This window comes from Falco rusticolus, chromosome 3 (assembly GCF_015220075.1).
Source record: "Falco rusticolus isolate bFalRus1 chromosome 3, bFalRus1.pri, whole genome shotgun sequence".
NCBI classification, from domain to species: Eukaryota; Metazoa; Chordata; class Aves; order Falconiformes; family Falconidae; genus Falco; species Falco rusticolus.
Window position 1 is genome coordinate 100192365 of NC_051189.1, and position 17494 is coordinate 100209858.

The window sequence follows — 17494 nt, forward strand, 5'->3', positions numbered from 1 at the left end:
CAGTGGTGTCATTTTGGAAGACCATAAGTGAGGCTTCAGCCACAAGAAAATGAAAAAAGATTACATTTATATATATGTTTTCTTACTAAATAAGGAGAAAAACTAACAGAGCTGCAAACTGGATTTGTCTGTGTGGGCAGACCGTGTTCGATGTGAAACATGTTTACCAAATTTTTTTCCCATGAGAATCAGAATTTCCCCCATCTGACATCCAGGTTTCTCATCAGAGGAACAGTGCAAATATGCTGTTTCAGCCACTGGTTTTGGTGACTCAGAGCTCTGGCCCTTTGAAGGTAACGGGTCTGAACTCTGCTCGCCCTTTCACACTTGGCCACAGAGAACTTCTTGGGGCACCAAGGACTAAATTTCTAGGATCTCTTTCTGTAGGTATAGGTATTGAAAACTTAAGGTTTTCAGAAGATATGTGAGGTCTTGGAGGTCTAATGCAAGGGATGTGAAAGTGAAAGGGGCCTGGTTTTTATAGAGTGCCTAGTGATTATTCCTGAAATTCAGTCCACCTTCGAAATCTGAGATTCAGGCTAGGTCCCTAAATACAGCTGAAAGCTGCCTATTTATTTCTCTGAGCTGACATAAATGGGGACAGTGAGATGATACTTATTTCCTAAATATTCTTCCAAGCCAGAACATATTCGGCTCTGTGACTGAGTTGTCAACTTTGGGTTCACAAGTAAATGGGAAGACCTATGATTTTTCTTGAATGTCTGACAGATTTATAGAAATCACTGTCAACAGTACCAAATCTCCCTGAAAACATGGTTTCTGGATATACTGCAAAACAGGGGAAAAATGTCCTCTCTCTCTGGCTAGCAGCCACCATCTAATTTTAGCTGCAATCTTCAGAGGCTGTGGAGTGGGGATCACCTCTTCTCCAAAATGTGATTTCCCCAGCCTTGACCCAGACTGGACCAAGTTGCTATTCACTGCTAAATTTGCTTGCGTGCGGCTAAAGCCTGATAATCTTAGGTCTCAACTAAGCCAAAGCTCTTTAACTTGTTTTACTCTGCTGGGCCATATTAAAAAAAAAAACAAAAAAACAAAAAAACCCCAACACAAAACAAAACCCAAACCAAACCCAACAAACGAGCTCATTACACCTTAGTATTTCAGCAGAATTGGGTTAGCAACAGTCCAGATGATGAAGAAAAGGCTGTTCATGTTTCAAGAGAAGATGGTGCTTCTGGATCCCTACTGAACCAGCATTTAAGCATGGAGTTTGTGCTGAAAAAGAGAAAAATAAGGTGCTGTTTGTCTTTATTCACACTGCAAAGTAAATTTCACATTTTGAGGGACCAAGTTTCAGACTTAATTGTATCTCATTCTTTAAGTTCACTTTACTGCTCTATTTGGATATATGCTAAGTGCCTGTGATGTGTGAAGTGCTCGTATTAGTAACATCACCCTGCTAAACAGCTGCTACCTTCCCTCCCAGAGAGGAGTCTATTGACTAGAGGAAGAAAGTCCTGATGCTGCTTTCTTACTGCATCTGAATCTCATTCCCACCTCCACACACACATGTCTGTGTATATATACAGACATATATAGCTTTCAGTAGGATTCCCAAAAGATTAAAGGTTATGTTTATTTTATAAGCATATTTATACTTCTTACGTACAAACAAGTTTCCTTAAACTCATGTTTGTAATTCCCTAAATAAAACTGAAGACTATAACCCAGACTGCAGATTTATTATATATTTAGGATTATTTTTAGACATGACTGCATTTTTTCCCATCTTACTTACTTTTTCACCTTGTAGTTGCCCTCTTCAAACTGTGATGAACAAACCAGTCCATAAAAGCTAAAATTTATTTCTCAAAACAGAATGGGAGCACCTTCTAAGATGTGCAAAAATAAATAAAAAAAAAAAAAAAAAAAAAAAAGAGAGTTGTGCTCTCCTTTTTTGTATGACTCTTCTTCCCACCATTTTGGTTCAACTTCCATTCCTCACTAAGATCCATGAGGATATTCAGGTCTCTCATTTTACATGCAGGAAGGAAATAGCTCATATTCCAGCAGCTGGCTTTTAGCTTCTCATCTCTCCTCTGACCTCCCTTTCTTGCCTCTGTTATTGGGCACTGTAATTCTGTTTAATAGAGTGAGAAAGTTCCACAGTTAATTATTCTGCTGTTCAGTTCCCATGTTCTTTAAGTCTGTCCTCTAGTAATAAACCCTAGGAGCAGATAGCCATGTGAACGCTAACTTCCTTGCTCAGCTAAACCACCGTGCTTTTTCTGGCTGAGGGTGGGATTTCCAAGGGAGCCTAAGAGGGTTAGGTGGCTGAAACTCACTGAGATTCAGCAGGCAGCTCCCGTGAAAGAAAAAAAAAAGTTAAAATCACATTTTAAATTTCAAATCATGTGGAAATCTTTTGCTTTCAGGGGAAAAAAAAAAATGTCCCTGGGAGGTTAAGGCTGATTTCAATTCTTGACTAAAGTCATGGACTGCTGGGGACCCTATCCAAAGTGTTGTCTCAAATACAGACAGCCCAAGACTGTGAAAAGCCAATAAAAGGAATAAAGAGGACACAAGGGCTGGAGAAAAGTTCATGCTGGGTTTCCTCTCCATTGCATTTAAAGCAATAAAAGCCTTTTCCCTGTCTTCCCTCCAGTAGTGACTCTCCTTCAAAAAGCTGGTGGAGACTGTTAGAAAGGTTCCATAAAAAAGAGGAGCTACATGGTAACCACCAGAGCAGGAGCAGGTTTCCCCCCTACTCCTTCCATCCATCCATCCATCTGTCTGGTAGGCATCCCTATAAAGAGATCAGAGGGATCACTTGTGGCAGTCAATACTTTTGAAAAACAGTATTTTGTATTTGAAAAACAGAAAAAAAATAAATATCCATTGATTGAAGTCAGGTGATGAGATGCTCACAGTGTGCACATGTGTTTGTGGTTTGCTTTTATTTTTTAAGATGCATTGGCCCCAGCTCTAAGGGTGGAAAGTACATAAGGAATTTTAATTGCCACTCCTTCTCAAAAGTCACATTCTCGAGCAAACCTGGCTTACTAGAGAGATTAATTTAATGTATAGACATAAAAACAAAACACGATTTTCCAAAATTCATCTCTGAAATATACTTGGCAAGCATATTCCACCATTTTCATTCTTTCCAGGTCAGCATCCCACTGCTACCCCAGCAATCCCACCACAGCTGAGGAAAACTAAAGCTTAAAAAACAGACATGAGGCCAAAGAGGGATATTTTGCCACCAGCCTGAGCCAGAGGCGATGCAAAGTCACCCTGTCTGGTGGCAGTCCTGGGGAGGACTCCCGCCCTTCTTCAGTGACACAGGGGGGACGGCTGGGGATGCGGGGCAGGGGAACTGGTTCCTCCCCATTTTCCTTGGCATGGCTCTGGCTCCTGGGGGACCGGGGCTCCGGGACTGAGGTGGCTCGTGGAGGTGGTGAGGCTGGGCACGGAGCTTGAGCTTCTGCTCCTGGCACTCGCGGAGAGACCTTGCTGGGCTCAGGAACAGTTCAAGCAGCTTTCTGCTCCTACATGTTCTGATAGCCATAGCTGCTCCCATCAGGGGCAGTCTCACCTGTACTTCTGTATGGGCTGTTGTCACAACGGTCAGCGTTTGCAACGTTTTTATATTGTGAGCCTGTTCTAAAAAGGAAACAAATGAGCACCGGAGTAGCTCCTAATGCTGTATGTTTTCAGATTAATGCCACACAATGTCATCAGGGGAAGCCTGTGGACATCATGAAGGTGGAAGGAAATCCTGCTCAGAAGGAAATTACCTCGGTTTCACTTGTTAGGAATCTCTCAAACAGCTGAGCTGGTAAGAGAAGAGATTTACCAGCCCCGGCACCCAAGTGAGCAGCAGCAGCAGCAGGCAACTCCTGCTTGCCCCTTTCTGGAGCAGTGGCAGCTGCCTGCTAGGTAAGGAGCGATGCCTGAAGCCCTCAGTGATGTGCTTTGGAGAAACAAAATCAGCCCAGACCGAGAACACATAAGAACGTCTGCCAGCAATGCTGGGCTTCAGCTCCGTGACTGTGGTGTGGGGTTAAGAGGCTGGAGGGAAGGAGAGAAGCATGAACAGGAACAGAGAAAGGCCATCCAGCAGTGGGAGGAGGAGAAACTCAAAAGTCCTGTGTTTCTCCAGCGAGTTGATTCACCCGTCCAACAGTACCTGGAGTCGAATGCCCCGTCTGCACAGTGGAGGGGTCGGTGCCCCGGCACAGAACCGCGAGGCTGTGCAAGCGTGATGCCTGGGTTGTTCAGCTTAAAGCTGCTCCCAGTCTGCAGTCAGGATTTTATTTTTTTTAAGGTATTATGAACAGTTGTTTCACAGAAAGAGAGAAAACACTGTGCAGAGGCACCAAGAGTGTCCATGATGTTCTCATTACCTTGCTGCCCCACCACAGCCTCTGATGTAAATAGCCGATGTAGGTGTGACCAACACTGACCATTTCATTCCGCCACCAGCACCTGACACAGCTGCTGGAGGAGTCATTCCACACCATCCAGGTGTTGATGCTTGTGGCTGAACCGTCCCACATGTTGAGACCTGTCTAGAGATTTCTGTAGTTTGGTGGAGGACACAACTCCCATCCTCATACACCCTCTTTCAGTTCCCCAGCTTCTCACCACATGGACCAGTTGGTCTTTTCTTTACATCCTTCATCAGCTGGCAAACCTGTATCTTATCCTTTCTTCAGGGTTGGAAATGATTCCTAGGCACGCCATAACCTCCTTTCTAAGACTGTGTTTCCCTGTCTTGCCTGGTTTCCTGGTGGTTGTGTGTCACCCCCACTCCGCCCGGCTGTGCGCACAGCTGAGAAACAGCTGCAGAGGTGGAAACGCTGCAGCCAGATGCTGCTGACAGGGAGAGCAGAAGAGAGGGAGAGCTGCTGAGCATCTGCCAAGACAGAAGCAGTGTGGAGCTTTATCGTAACGCCACATTGACAGCCATGTGAAAAAATGTCATCTGAACCCTTTAGAAATGAACCCTGGTAAAATGGGTGTTGGGGGTATTTCAAGCTCTGCCCTCTGTAACTCCTTCTTTCATCTGGAATATCTTCCCATTCATAGCCACGAAACTGTGCTTTTAGGCAAATTTGCCGTTTCTGAAATGCTCGCTGGTCTTTAGCCACAACACAGTTTTGGGATGTTGACTCCAGCTCCTCTTGCCTGGGACAAGAATCTGGAAAAGGTGAGGCCATCTTTCCAGACCCGGATTTTTTGTCAGCTGTGTGCTCATGAAACTATCCCACCACTCCGGCTGGCTGCCCATTACCTAGGCGGGATGGGCAAACCCGAGTCCTGTGTGCACTGCGTCAGCTCACACACCCGTGTTTGCCTCAGGCAGGCATCTGGCATTAATTGCAATCAGGAAAGCAAGCACAGAGGGTTGTCATCCTTCCTTCTAGCTCATAATTAAGGTGGGATTTTCACCGTCCAGGTAGACTGGTGAATCAGATGAATGTTGGCACCAAACTGTTTTAGACCATGGGGTGAGGAGCTGGTACACGTAGGTTTTACACCCAGCTTTGCCACTCGCTGGGCATGTAAAACCAATCGTATTTTCCCACTTCTTGAGAGGGAACTGTCTTCAAAAGAAAGACAATTTTTTATTGTAGGAAATGTGGTAATATTACCAGCGAGCTCAGCTGAGACACTCTAGGAATTAAATCAATAGAAATCAATGTTAATGCGAGGACCAGGAGATAAGATGAGGAAGAGACAGCCTGGAGGCCCTGATTGTTTTTGGGGTGCATTCCTAGTATATCTATTCAGTTTGGAAAAATTATAGCTCACTGTGGTCTTTATTCATCCATAGTTGCTGCTGTCACTGTTTACATAGTCCATTTTATTTCCTGGGGGTTCAAGGACTGTATGTATCAAACAATATTTGCCACAGTGTCAGACAGTGATGACAAAGTTAGAGGCATAGATGAGAGGTGTTGGGGGTTTTTTTTCTCTTCTTTTTTTCAGAGACCTTATTCTTGTAAACTGAAAAAAAGCAAAAATATGAGAGGAAGAATAAACTTCATCCAGACTAAGAGTTTTGCATATGAAATTTTTCTCCCTCCAGTAAGATGGGTGTCTGTTGATGTAATAAATAAATTACACTTTAGGAACACAGATCAGAAAATGTTTCCATAAGGTCCTTGTTTGGGAGGTTACTCCGACAGGGATAGGAGTCCGTAAGTTCGCTTAAAATACCTGTTCTGATATTTATGCAATTGGTTTCTTAACGTGCAGATCCTGTAGGGGTAGTGATTTTGGATTTCGACTCTTTCTCCTTTACCATATGTTGTATAGTATGATCTCTTGTGTTTTATAGTCTTTAGTGATTGTATACACACACACACATCTATACATACATATATATGTATTCACATATATGCACACAGGCATTCATACATGCGTATGTAGGTGTATATATACATACATAGCCACACAGGTATATATTTCCTGCCTTTCAATAAAGCATTACCATATATTGCCATGTTATATTTATTTGGTCATGGATTCCATAATTCCTAGGACAACAAAAATGCAATAGAGCTATTTTCAGCCTGGTAAACTGAGGCAGGGCTTTGTGGAGAGGCGCAGGCACACGCGTGGCAGGGCGCTGTGCTGGCTGGGCTGCAGCAGCAGGCTCAGCGGTGCACAAGAAGGCGGCTGCATGCCTGCCAGCAGGTTCTTGGCTCGTGTTGCTGCAGGCGACCCATCGTTCCCATTGGTTTTACTCCTCAGCCTTCCAGCATACTGTGCACTTCTTCTCTAGAGCTATAGATATAGAGCTATGAGACCCAGCATCTCTCATTTGTCCGGCTAGATATACATGCCATAAGTTTTCAAGAAATGAAGCTAAACCACTTGTGATTCAAAGTTAAATTCCTGTTCAGTACAGAGAGATTTATTGTTGCTGTTGCTATTGGTATTTGCATTTTAGGTGACACTACCCAATAACTCCATTTATCTGGCTAGACATTTACAAATATCTTGTGCCAGATATTGTACAAATACATAAAAGATAGCTCCTGCTTCAAATAGCTCACATAAATTTCACAGACCTAACTCACTGAACAAACTTTCCAAAATCTTTCTGAGGATGCTGGTGTGGGATCAATAGTTTTCTAGCAGTTGATGCTCGGTGTGGAAGTTCTGTATATTTAAAAGCTGGGGAAGTAATGCACGTTTTCTTCCTTTTCATAATTTTTTCTTGTCTTTCCATTGTTTTCTTTAAATGGTTTCTGATAGTCTGTTCCCATTAAACCTATGTCCTCTTCTCCACAACCACCCACCCCTTCGACCTGGACCTGCATTTTCTATTATCTATATATATCTATATTTCACTTCTGAGTGAAGACAGAGTATTTACGATAGGTGTAAAGTGAGATGCAAACTGACAGCACATGAATCACTTCACTCAGAGCAGTGACAAGTAAATCTTGTCCCCATCTGAGATGATACCCCCGTGCCCTCTTGCTCAAAAGCTGCCATGTGTCCTAGGAAGGAGGATTCATAGCTCGGGTGGGTTTGGAAAGGAGCTAGCCTGTATTAACCAGCTGACAGGCCTGGAGGTAGGCAACAAGAAACGTGGCCTTGCTCCCAGCATTTTCTCCTTGCTTTGCCTCGTTTCCAGGGTTTGGCTCCCAAATTGCTGTCTGCCAGGATTTCCTGCATATGCATGTTGCTTCTGCAGGGAGGTGTGGGAGGACAATACGAGAGAAGCAATCTGTCTGGGTCCCTTCAGTTAGTAGCCCCATGAAAGGGCTATTTAGACCCAAATTAAAAATCTGGCCCTGAAAAAAAGCAAGACTGAGTAACACAATGTTTATATAACCCCTGTTCAAGAGACGACTGCTAGAGTCCTACCCACGGAAAGACTGTGTTCAGAATACATCTAAGAGAAGAAAATACTTCACAGAAGAGTGAGGTTTTAAGTACACAAGGTTTTTTTCTCTCCATACATAAGGAAAGCGGCACCTGGGTAATGAAAATTAATTTTGGTGGAAGGAGTGTCCTTCTTTCACATCCAGGTCTGTACTTCAATCCAAAGCCACAATGCCAGGTAAGATCATTTAGGAAAAAGTGCCTACATTTTTGTATGGTTTTATATTCTTTTGTGGTGCTAACGCAGCTTTGCATTATAACGGTATGTATCCTTACTCATAGTTACAGAAATACTTACATAAGTTATATAATTATCATATGGGGGGTCTATACAGATTACACGGATAGTTGGTACGCAGCCTTAAAACCTGCAGATGACTTTGAAGATAACAGGAACAAGGCTATGTCAGTGCAAGGCTTCTTGCTTTATAGATAACCAAAAGAAAAGCAAGGGAAAAAGAAAGAGGAAACACACTAAACAACTTCAAAATTAGAATGAAGTAAAAAATTAAACAGGTTTTCAAGGATGCCAGAAATGTAGGCAAGAAACACTCTATGGAAGAGATTTTTCTCCTGGGCAGTTCTGCAAAATACCCCTCAACACCCCACTGTGCTTTCAATCTTACCTCAATTACTCACTTAGCTCATCCTATAGCCTAAGGAAAAACATGTGAAATTGAATAATTCAGTATTTAGGATTTTACACAAAAATGGTGAATCTTGCAGACATCTGTCAGCCAGTTCAGCTCTTGGACTGCTGGGTGAACTGCTCAGGAGTCAGGCTCTCGGGCAGGGGGGGAAGTTTTCCGGACTAAGGTTGTTTGTACAAGGCACTGTCAAGATATATCTGTTGAAAATCACTGGTGGATTTCAAACCACGAATAACGAAAAGTTGGGAAACTCAAGAGAAGACATGTTTAAATTAAGTTTTACATGCTTAAATTGAAAATGCTTTGCTTCTAGCAATGCTGGTGATCTATGCATTTATTTCTTCCCTCCCATCAGCTTTTTCCTCCTCAGTCTTACCAAGTTTTACAGCTTAAAGGTGAATATACATCTACAGCTAATCTACCCACTTATGGTTGTCACCATTAAGAAGCTTGTAGTGTTTTTTCATGAGTGTCAGCCAACAGGACTTTAAGAACTTACAGTAAATGTTGACTCTGTAATACCAGCCCATATATGTATCCATCACATTACAAAAGACCTGACCTTCTGACCAAGTCAGTATAGGCCAGACTCACCTAAATGGCATAAAAATCATGAATAATAACAAGGTATGAGGTTTTGTTATTCTGAATGAAATTGCTAACCACTACATATTGACATTAGATTTACCTTGAAATTTGAAACAAAGAAAACAGCAAATACTGAAGAGAGCTAACATCAGTTTAATGGTCACAAATACAACACCAGGTGATGTCCCCAGAAGCAAATAGGAAATCGTATTCTCTAAACCCAGTGGAAACTAATTGTATTGAAACTCAAAGTATGCAGGAAATTTGTGAACAATTGCTGCTTTATGAAAGAGAACGTCTAGTGCTTTCTGACCCCTAGTGCTCAGCCTGTTCACTTGAAGAGCCCTGTTGAATCAGAGAAAATTGCACATTGTTTTTAAGTGCTCAAGCAGAGAATTACAATACATTAGAATATCGGGGTTTTATGTACCTGTGAGCTTAGAAATATGTTCAGTGCAACCCTCCCGAATGAAGTGCGCATTGGCTTTTCTGCTGTTTTGAGGCTTGACTGTTTCAAAGGAGAACTTTATTTCATTGCTTATTTCACTTCACAAACTTTATTAGTCTATCATGTCTCCTCTCCTTTTTTCCCCTTGCACAATACTGTATATGCACAACATATGCTTTTTAGGCAGTCCTTCAGCAAGAAATATTCAAATAGAAAGTAATGTGGCATGTGATTTTAAATCCAGGATATTTTTCCAGAAAAAGAAAAAAAAAAAAAAGAAAGGCAAATTCTGTAACAGTCTTCACATAGCCCACATTCATAGACCAACAGTAATCTTCAGATCTCAACAGTGCAGACTTAAACCTCTGGTTTTTATTTGCATTAGAGACATTGGAAAAAGGAAAAAGACTAGGGTAAAATTAAAAAAAAAAGAAAAAGAAAAAGAAATTAAGTGTCTGCCTCAGAACGATGAGATTAAATGCAAGAACATTACTGTTGTTTAATATTAATTTTATAGAGAAAATATCTCTCTTGCTTCTTTTTTCATGCTACCAAGAAGAATTTCTTCTTCATTAGAAGCCTTTGGCAAACAACTGGTTTGCTCTTGAATATGTGGCTTTGACGTCGCTGGACTAGGACTTCCAGTTCACCCACCCAGGAACCCAGAAGACGACACATACAGGTATCTCAATGACATCCAACTTGATTTCTTTTTGGCTGTAGTTATTTCTAATCCAGCCACTTCAAATCAGAAAATGGTAGGATCAAGCCTCCTTCATCTTTTTTTTTTTTTTTTTTTTAAATTTTCTTCTTACCACCAACTTTTTCTTTCTCTGCCCTGAATCAAAAGTGCTATTCAGCCTGCAGCCATATGTGAGCAATCACCGCTTGACACGGGGTACTAATAACACCTCCTCCAGCCATCTACTTTCAAACTGGAGCGCTGCCATTGATGTGTGCTGGCGATTGCTCTGGTTTGTGTAAGCTGCACGTGCACGGCAGCGGGCACCACAGGGGCAGGAGTGGCGACCCCTGGGGCCAGCGGCACCAGGCCCCCCCTGCAAGGAGCGAGGCCATCTGAAAACGGAGCAGGGTCAGGGGTCAGCCCTCGCTCCGATGATGTAAGTGGCCCTAATGTGCTCCATAAGTATAGATCAGCCATGAGAGCCTGAGCCAGACCCCAGATTAACATTTGTTTTCGTTTTTCAGTGGCTTCAGAACACACAGGGGTCATTGAACTGTTCGTGCTGATGCTATATAGCATTCATGGTCTGGAGGAAAATAAAGTCCTAACCTCTGACCTTTCATTAGAGTAGAGCACACAGGGGGTTAGAGGTGAGGGGGAAGAAAAAGGGGGAAAAAAGTGTTATTCTCCCTCAGAAAATAAGTGGCTCCTGTTCATGGTACAGGTCTGGCATGTCATTAGTGCAGGACTGTGTTTGTTAATAGAGAAAGCCAGAATGTATGGTGGAGCACCACAGAAGATTAGTTTTCCTTGAGCAGAGCTGCAAATGGCCCCTTCCCCCGAGTTTAGCAGTCATCGGGAGGAGGAACAGCATGGCCTGTCAGGGTGAGGGGCTGTGCTGAGGGGCCGCTCAAGCCCAAGACACCTAAGCTGTTAGTTTTGCTGATGACTCCAATGTCCCTCAATATCTCATTCTTAAGTGATTTTCACTTTATTTACATAAAACTTTTCCTAAGATATTCCGCCCCCCGCCCCCTGAAAGACAGTTTGGTTTTATTTTTCACTCAGATACATGTGCTCCTTCTGAGAAAACACAGATTAGTTTCACCCAGCATTATTAAAATAAATAACATCCATACATCTCAGTCAATGCGATGTGAAGTTCACCTCCGAGTGCTGGGATGAGGGACTGGGCTCGTGCATCTTTCTGCAAGCCAGCAGATGGGAGCCGTTGCGAAGCCCTTCACGTGTGTTCCCCATACCACCTAACTACTTCCACAAAAGGCTGGATCTTCCACTGCTTTCCCCAGTCTAGTAATTGATACTGATGTAAATTGTGGGTAAACTACAACTTCTGGTGGAAGGCTAACGATGTACTTGCTCTTTGCGCGGTTTAACCGGCTGCACACTGCAGGGCTGCGTGAGGGATGGGAACAGACTGGCAGGCCAGCAAAACAGCTGGGCATCTTCTACCTCTGCTACGAATGGACAGAAAAATGAAACCCACATCCCCAAAACACTTCAGTGCCTGAGGCTGGCAGGGCTAGGCTGGAAAGGACCATGCTTCTGAAACCTCCCCCGGGGTTTGCCAGCTCCCTGCTGCTCCCCTCTCCGGCATGAGCCTTCGGGGCCAGAGAAAGCACATTTACTCTCCTCTCTACCTAGATGTCATTAGATATTTAGGCACAGCTCCAAGAAGACCAGGGCAGATATCCAGGGGAACTTAAACCTGCAGCATGCCGCTAGAAAGCTTTTGCCAAGGATGAATCTTGCCTGAAACCCATCAGGACGCCGATCCTGATGGCTCCTCTAAATATTTCTGAGCTGTTTTGCGTAGGGCAGGAGTGTGTTGGTGAGGTTGGTTTAGTCCAGTGGGAGCTCAAAAAGCCTATGGATTAGGTAGAAATACACAAGTTGCGCTTGACAAAAGGATATTTGGATGGAGCTGGAGCTGGAGCTTGCTGCCAAGCTTTTTAGAGATAGAAGGCTCTGTGCATGTTCCCCTGGCCTCACTTCTATCTCCCTCCTTCCACTGATGCAGTTATACTGAATAATCAATAAGTCCTGCCTATGGTGTGTATTTTAAAAGATCCAGTCAGAAGAGTTTAAAGAAATGGTGTATTTGTTGTGTAACCGTCAACTGTTACATTTAGCTTATGCCAATTTAAAAGTTTAATTTGTAAAAATTTAATATTTCATGTAAATATGTATGTTGCATTTGTTAATTACATAGTATTGTTTCCTTCCCTCTTTTGGTGGCCAAAGTAATAAGCCAACAGAGAAGAAATTTTGAAATCCGTATCTGGGTGTAACATGAAAATTTCACTCTGGTATGGTCACACTGTTATATTGTGCAATCAGGAACAAAAGCAAAACAGCATGATCGATGCAACTGTTCCCACTGAGAACTGTGAGTTATAAAGGCAGAAATTAAATTCTCTGAATTGTGAATGTCAGCAGTTGGGTTGCAGCTCAGCTGAAATTTGTTGAGGGTGAATGAGGTAGGAAGAATTTTATTCTGTGGATTTTCACAACTAGGGAAGTTGAGTTTGGGCGGATCCATATAAAATAATCATGAAAGGTTTGTAGAAACCTTCAAGGAGAAATTAAGTTTACATTAATACAGATATTTGAAACAAGTGTTCATCTCTCAACTCTTTTCTGAGCTGTAATGGGCAGCAGAGGAGAGCCGGTGAAGGCTGCGACGCATTTGTGTGGACGTTATAAGCGGATAACCCACAGCACGGTTGTGGTACCTTACACAAATAATGGTGAAATATGTGAGTGTGGCAAGCTAGCTACGTACCTGGGAGTTACTCTTAGCCTTGACCTTGAGTTACTTGGGGGTGTAACTGAGATACTGCTCAGCTCCATGTTAAGGTGTGGCTCCCCAGAGTGAATTCCTGAGGATGGATGCGTGCTAACCGAGTGTAACTTACTGTTGTCCAACCTTTCTAACCACTACGGGGCCACGGACCTGTAGGTATGAGGAGTTACGAGGACTCGGTATTTGTAATAAATGGATGGTGCAAAGTGAAGCAAGACCTGTGCGGCAGTGTGAGGAAGGCTGCTGCACAACCATGCCACTGGAGGAAGAATTGTGAGAGCAACCAGGGATAAACGCCTCTGCAATGAGCACTGCTACCGATGAATTCCTACACTCCATACATTTATTGTGTCAAACTTTCCTGCCTGCTTTCAACTGTGGTTATCATCTCTATGAACCTAACAAGCGACACCATTGGGTTTTTATATCTGTATACATACCCACACCCACACATCCCCCGCCCACACACACACACATATAAAAGTTACAGATAGTGTCAAATAACGTGAATTTAGGCACAATTTTTTCCAAGGTCTGGCCTCACTATTAACACAGGTGAGGCATGCTCTTAATTGAGTTTCCAAAAACACATTCTTGAAGTCAGCTGGGTCCTTACAGGGAGTTACATTAGGAAAGGCTTTTCTGACTCACACCTGGCTGTGAAATGTAATTAGCTTTCTCATTATTTAGGGAGGGGAAGTAGACCTCCAACAAGTTTGGTTCCATGGCTAAAAGCAAATGGCTGTGGGATGTTATCCTGGGCTGAGGTACTTTTCTCTGGTGCTTTGAGACTGGTGAGTGCAAGCTATGTTATGTTTACTGTGAGCACATCGTTACTAGGTTGATTTGAACTATGCAAATGTTATGGTGAGAAAAGGTAGAACATCTATATGTCTTTTTAATGAAAAGAGGACTGTTAGAGATTCCTTTTTTTATTATTAGAATTTTTTATTATTATTAGAGGAAAAGCAAAGAGAAATTTGGGGAAAACAAAATGTTTGTCTTTATTATGTGTTTATGAAAATGAAGTTTTATCTCTTTATAAACAAAAAAGTCTACTGGGTTTAGCTAGCATGTATTTAGCTAGTATAGCTAAATATACTTAGTAATTTATAAAGTATTAGTATATAAAATAAATGCATACAATTACTTTACTCTTGAATACTAATAGCTGTACCAAATGCTGAAGATGGTGCTTTCCCACACACCAGTGTTCTCAAGTGCATTTGCTAACTGTTGACATATCCTTGAGGTAGGAAGTCAGAATTACACCTTGAAAATAAAAATCAAGAGTGGTGGTGACCTCTATACAAAACAAGAACTCAGATGTCGGTGGCTTTCAAAGAGAAATGCAGTGAGTGGAGTTGTAGCTCTATAATACAGAAAAGAAAAATAATTTCCAGAAACAAAGATTAAGATGGGCACCCTTTCCCTTGACAGGATCGCTGTCTGCCTGAGCCCTGGCACTGCCTCTGCCGGTCCGTGGCTGCATCCGGCGAAGCTTTGACACACTCTGGTTTAAATTTAAAACTAATTTATCCCTTTGTTCTGGATGGTAGGAATTGTTAGATCTGACCTGGTTGTTACAGCAAGAAGCTAGTGAGCTTCAGGATTAAACCAAGTCAGCTCACCCACACCTGCAAAGGCTGCCAGCCTCATGGGGGGGCTTCCAGGAGCAGTCAGAGGTCCCCAGCCCCAGTCAGGGTCCCATGACTGTACCAGCCACACACCTCACCTCGAGTTTCTCCTATATAATCCTTATTTTATGACGTGTCTGCCTTATTTTATCCTACCTTACTGGCCCAGATCTTTATCCTAGTGTTATCCCCAGCCCTAATCTTCTCACAGATGTAAAAATTTTGGAAATATAGCAAGTTTGGAAAGAAAATATTTTCCTTGGAAAGTACAGAGGGGGAGGGGATGGAAGGAGATGTTCAGAAAAAACATCTATTTCAGGGAAAATTTCCAGTATAATTGTAAACACTGCTTTAAACATATTTTCACTGCTCATTCTGAGTCAGAGTATTTAACATGAAAGCCTCCTTTTTCCCCCCACCCCCAATTTTTCCCTACCAGGCCCAGGGGAAAAAATAAATCTTCCAATGTTAACTTTTTCTGTATATGTTTCCAGGATTTTTTCCCCAGGTCTTGAAGTTTCTAAACATGTTCTAGGCCCTGAACTTGCAAATGTGTTTGTTGTTGGATATGTGAAAACCTGAGTCACCTGAGGGAGTGGTTGTACTCATGAAGTGCTAAGCCTGTGGGAAGCAAACCCTGCGTGAACGTGGGATGAGCTCTCCCGGGCTCTTTGACCTGAAAAAGATTGGCATTGCCAAAAGCAATCCTGCACTACCCCATTGAAATCTGTCAGTTTTTCTGCTGATAGATATTGCTCCATCCTACCTGCTTCCCTGCACTTATCCTTAGCCCATCTCAGCTACAGGACCTGAGCAAGGCTTTCCAGCAGATGTGATGGAGAGCTGTTTAACAAGGGGTGTTTGGCTTGTCCTTCTGGAACAAGGCACTGCAGTATGGGGCTGGCTTGTGTTGCTGCTCAGCTCCCTAGTCTTACCTATAATTTGAAAAGGGGAAAGAAAAATCAAAAAAAACAACCAAACAAAAAAACCCCACACCAAAACTTCAGAGGTTAATACTGATACCCCAGTATCAATACAGGCTGGGTGGAGAATGGATTGAGATCAGCCCTCAGGAGAAGGACTTGAGGGTTCTGGTGGACAAATGGCTCACCATGGCCTGGCACTGCATGCTCCCAGCCCAGAAAGCCCCCCGTGCCCTGGGCTGCATCCCCAGCAGCGTGGCCAGCAGGGCGAGGGAGGGGATTCTGCCCCTCTGCTCCGCTCTGGTGAGACCCCCTCCCGCAACGCTGCATCCAGCTCTGGGGCCACCAACGTGGGAAGGACACAGACTGTTGGAGTGAGCCCAGAGGAGGCCACAAAGATGCTCAGAGGGCTCGAGCCTTTCTCCCATGGAGACAGGCTGAGAGAGTTGGGATTCTTTAGCCTGGAGAAGAGAAGCCTCCAGGCAGACCTTAAAGCACCTGCCAGTACCTAAAGGGGGCTTATTAGAAAGGTGAGGACAGACTTGTTAATAAGGCCTGTAGTGACAGGACAAGAGGAAATGGCTTTAAACTGAAAGAGGGCAGGTTTAGATTAGATATTGGGAAGAAATTCTTTACTACAGGGTGGTGAGGCACTGGCACAGGCTGCCCAGAGCAGCTGTGGATGCCCCATCCCTGGCAGTGCCCAAGGCCAGGCTGGACAGGGCTGGGAGAAGCCTGGTCTGGTGGAAGGTGTCCTTGCCCATGGCAGGGGGTTGGGAATAGGTGGTCTTTAAGGTCCTTGCCAACCCAAACCATCCTATGATTTGGTAGGACTCTAGGTATTTGGGCAATGTAGGTGTGCACATTGGTAGCCATCTCTGCATGCGCTTAACTGTATGCAGCTGAAGGTAGCCAGGGCACACAGCTCACACACCCAACAGAGACCTCTGGTAGGTTTTCCTTCACCTGCTGTTTTAGGCTCTGCTGTATTTTCCTCAACATCTCTCAAAGTTGCCAGGATAATCCTTTACCTGATGACTGATAGCCCCGATTCATGCAGCTGAGATGCGGACTGGTGCATCTCCTGCTGCCTGCCCATCTCACCGTGCTGTCAGGGGCTGGGGATAATGAAGAGATACAGGACGGGAGCCTGTCAGCCTGCGGGCACGAGCTGTGCTGCGAGCCACAATGCATATGGCATGCTGGAAACTTCCACTCTAGCGGAGTGAGTGCAGCTCTCCCCCACTCCAACACACAGATGCACCGATATACTGTGGGCGTTCAGATGAAGTGGTAGTTACCCCTATAGGTAGGGGAGGAAAGATAGGGATAAGAATAAATATTCTGTATGTAGCAGAATGCAGCTTGCATTGCTGGGTACTTAAATATTTCAGGCTTTCTAATAACATCTCCTGCAAAAAATGTGAAATGTAACACTGAAAACTGTTTCTATGTGTAACTTTATTTTATGTGTTATCCTGCACTTTTGTGAAGTCAATATTTTACTCTTCCAAAAAACAACTGATTTATGGATTCAAGATTTTTGAAAGCCTAATTCTTCAGCTGCGTTAGAGGAGGGGAAAAAGCCCCGACGACTTAAAAAACATCATATGATGTTTTGAATGATCACAGATCTAGCTTTCCTGCCTGCATTCCTTTTTCTACAGGGTTTATAGGTTTCCCCCATGAGACACATGGGTCAGTAAGTCAGAAGAATCAAGGCTGGGATGTGGAGCCCGGCTCCCGGCTGGTGCAGCATCCCATGGTCAGGCAGCAGTACCACACTCCTGGAGGCGATGGGCCACCGGGGGCTTTGGGCTGGCTGGTAGCCACAGCATGGTATAATTGGCCACAGCATTTCATT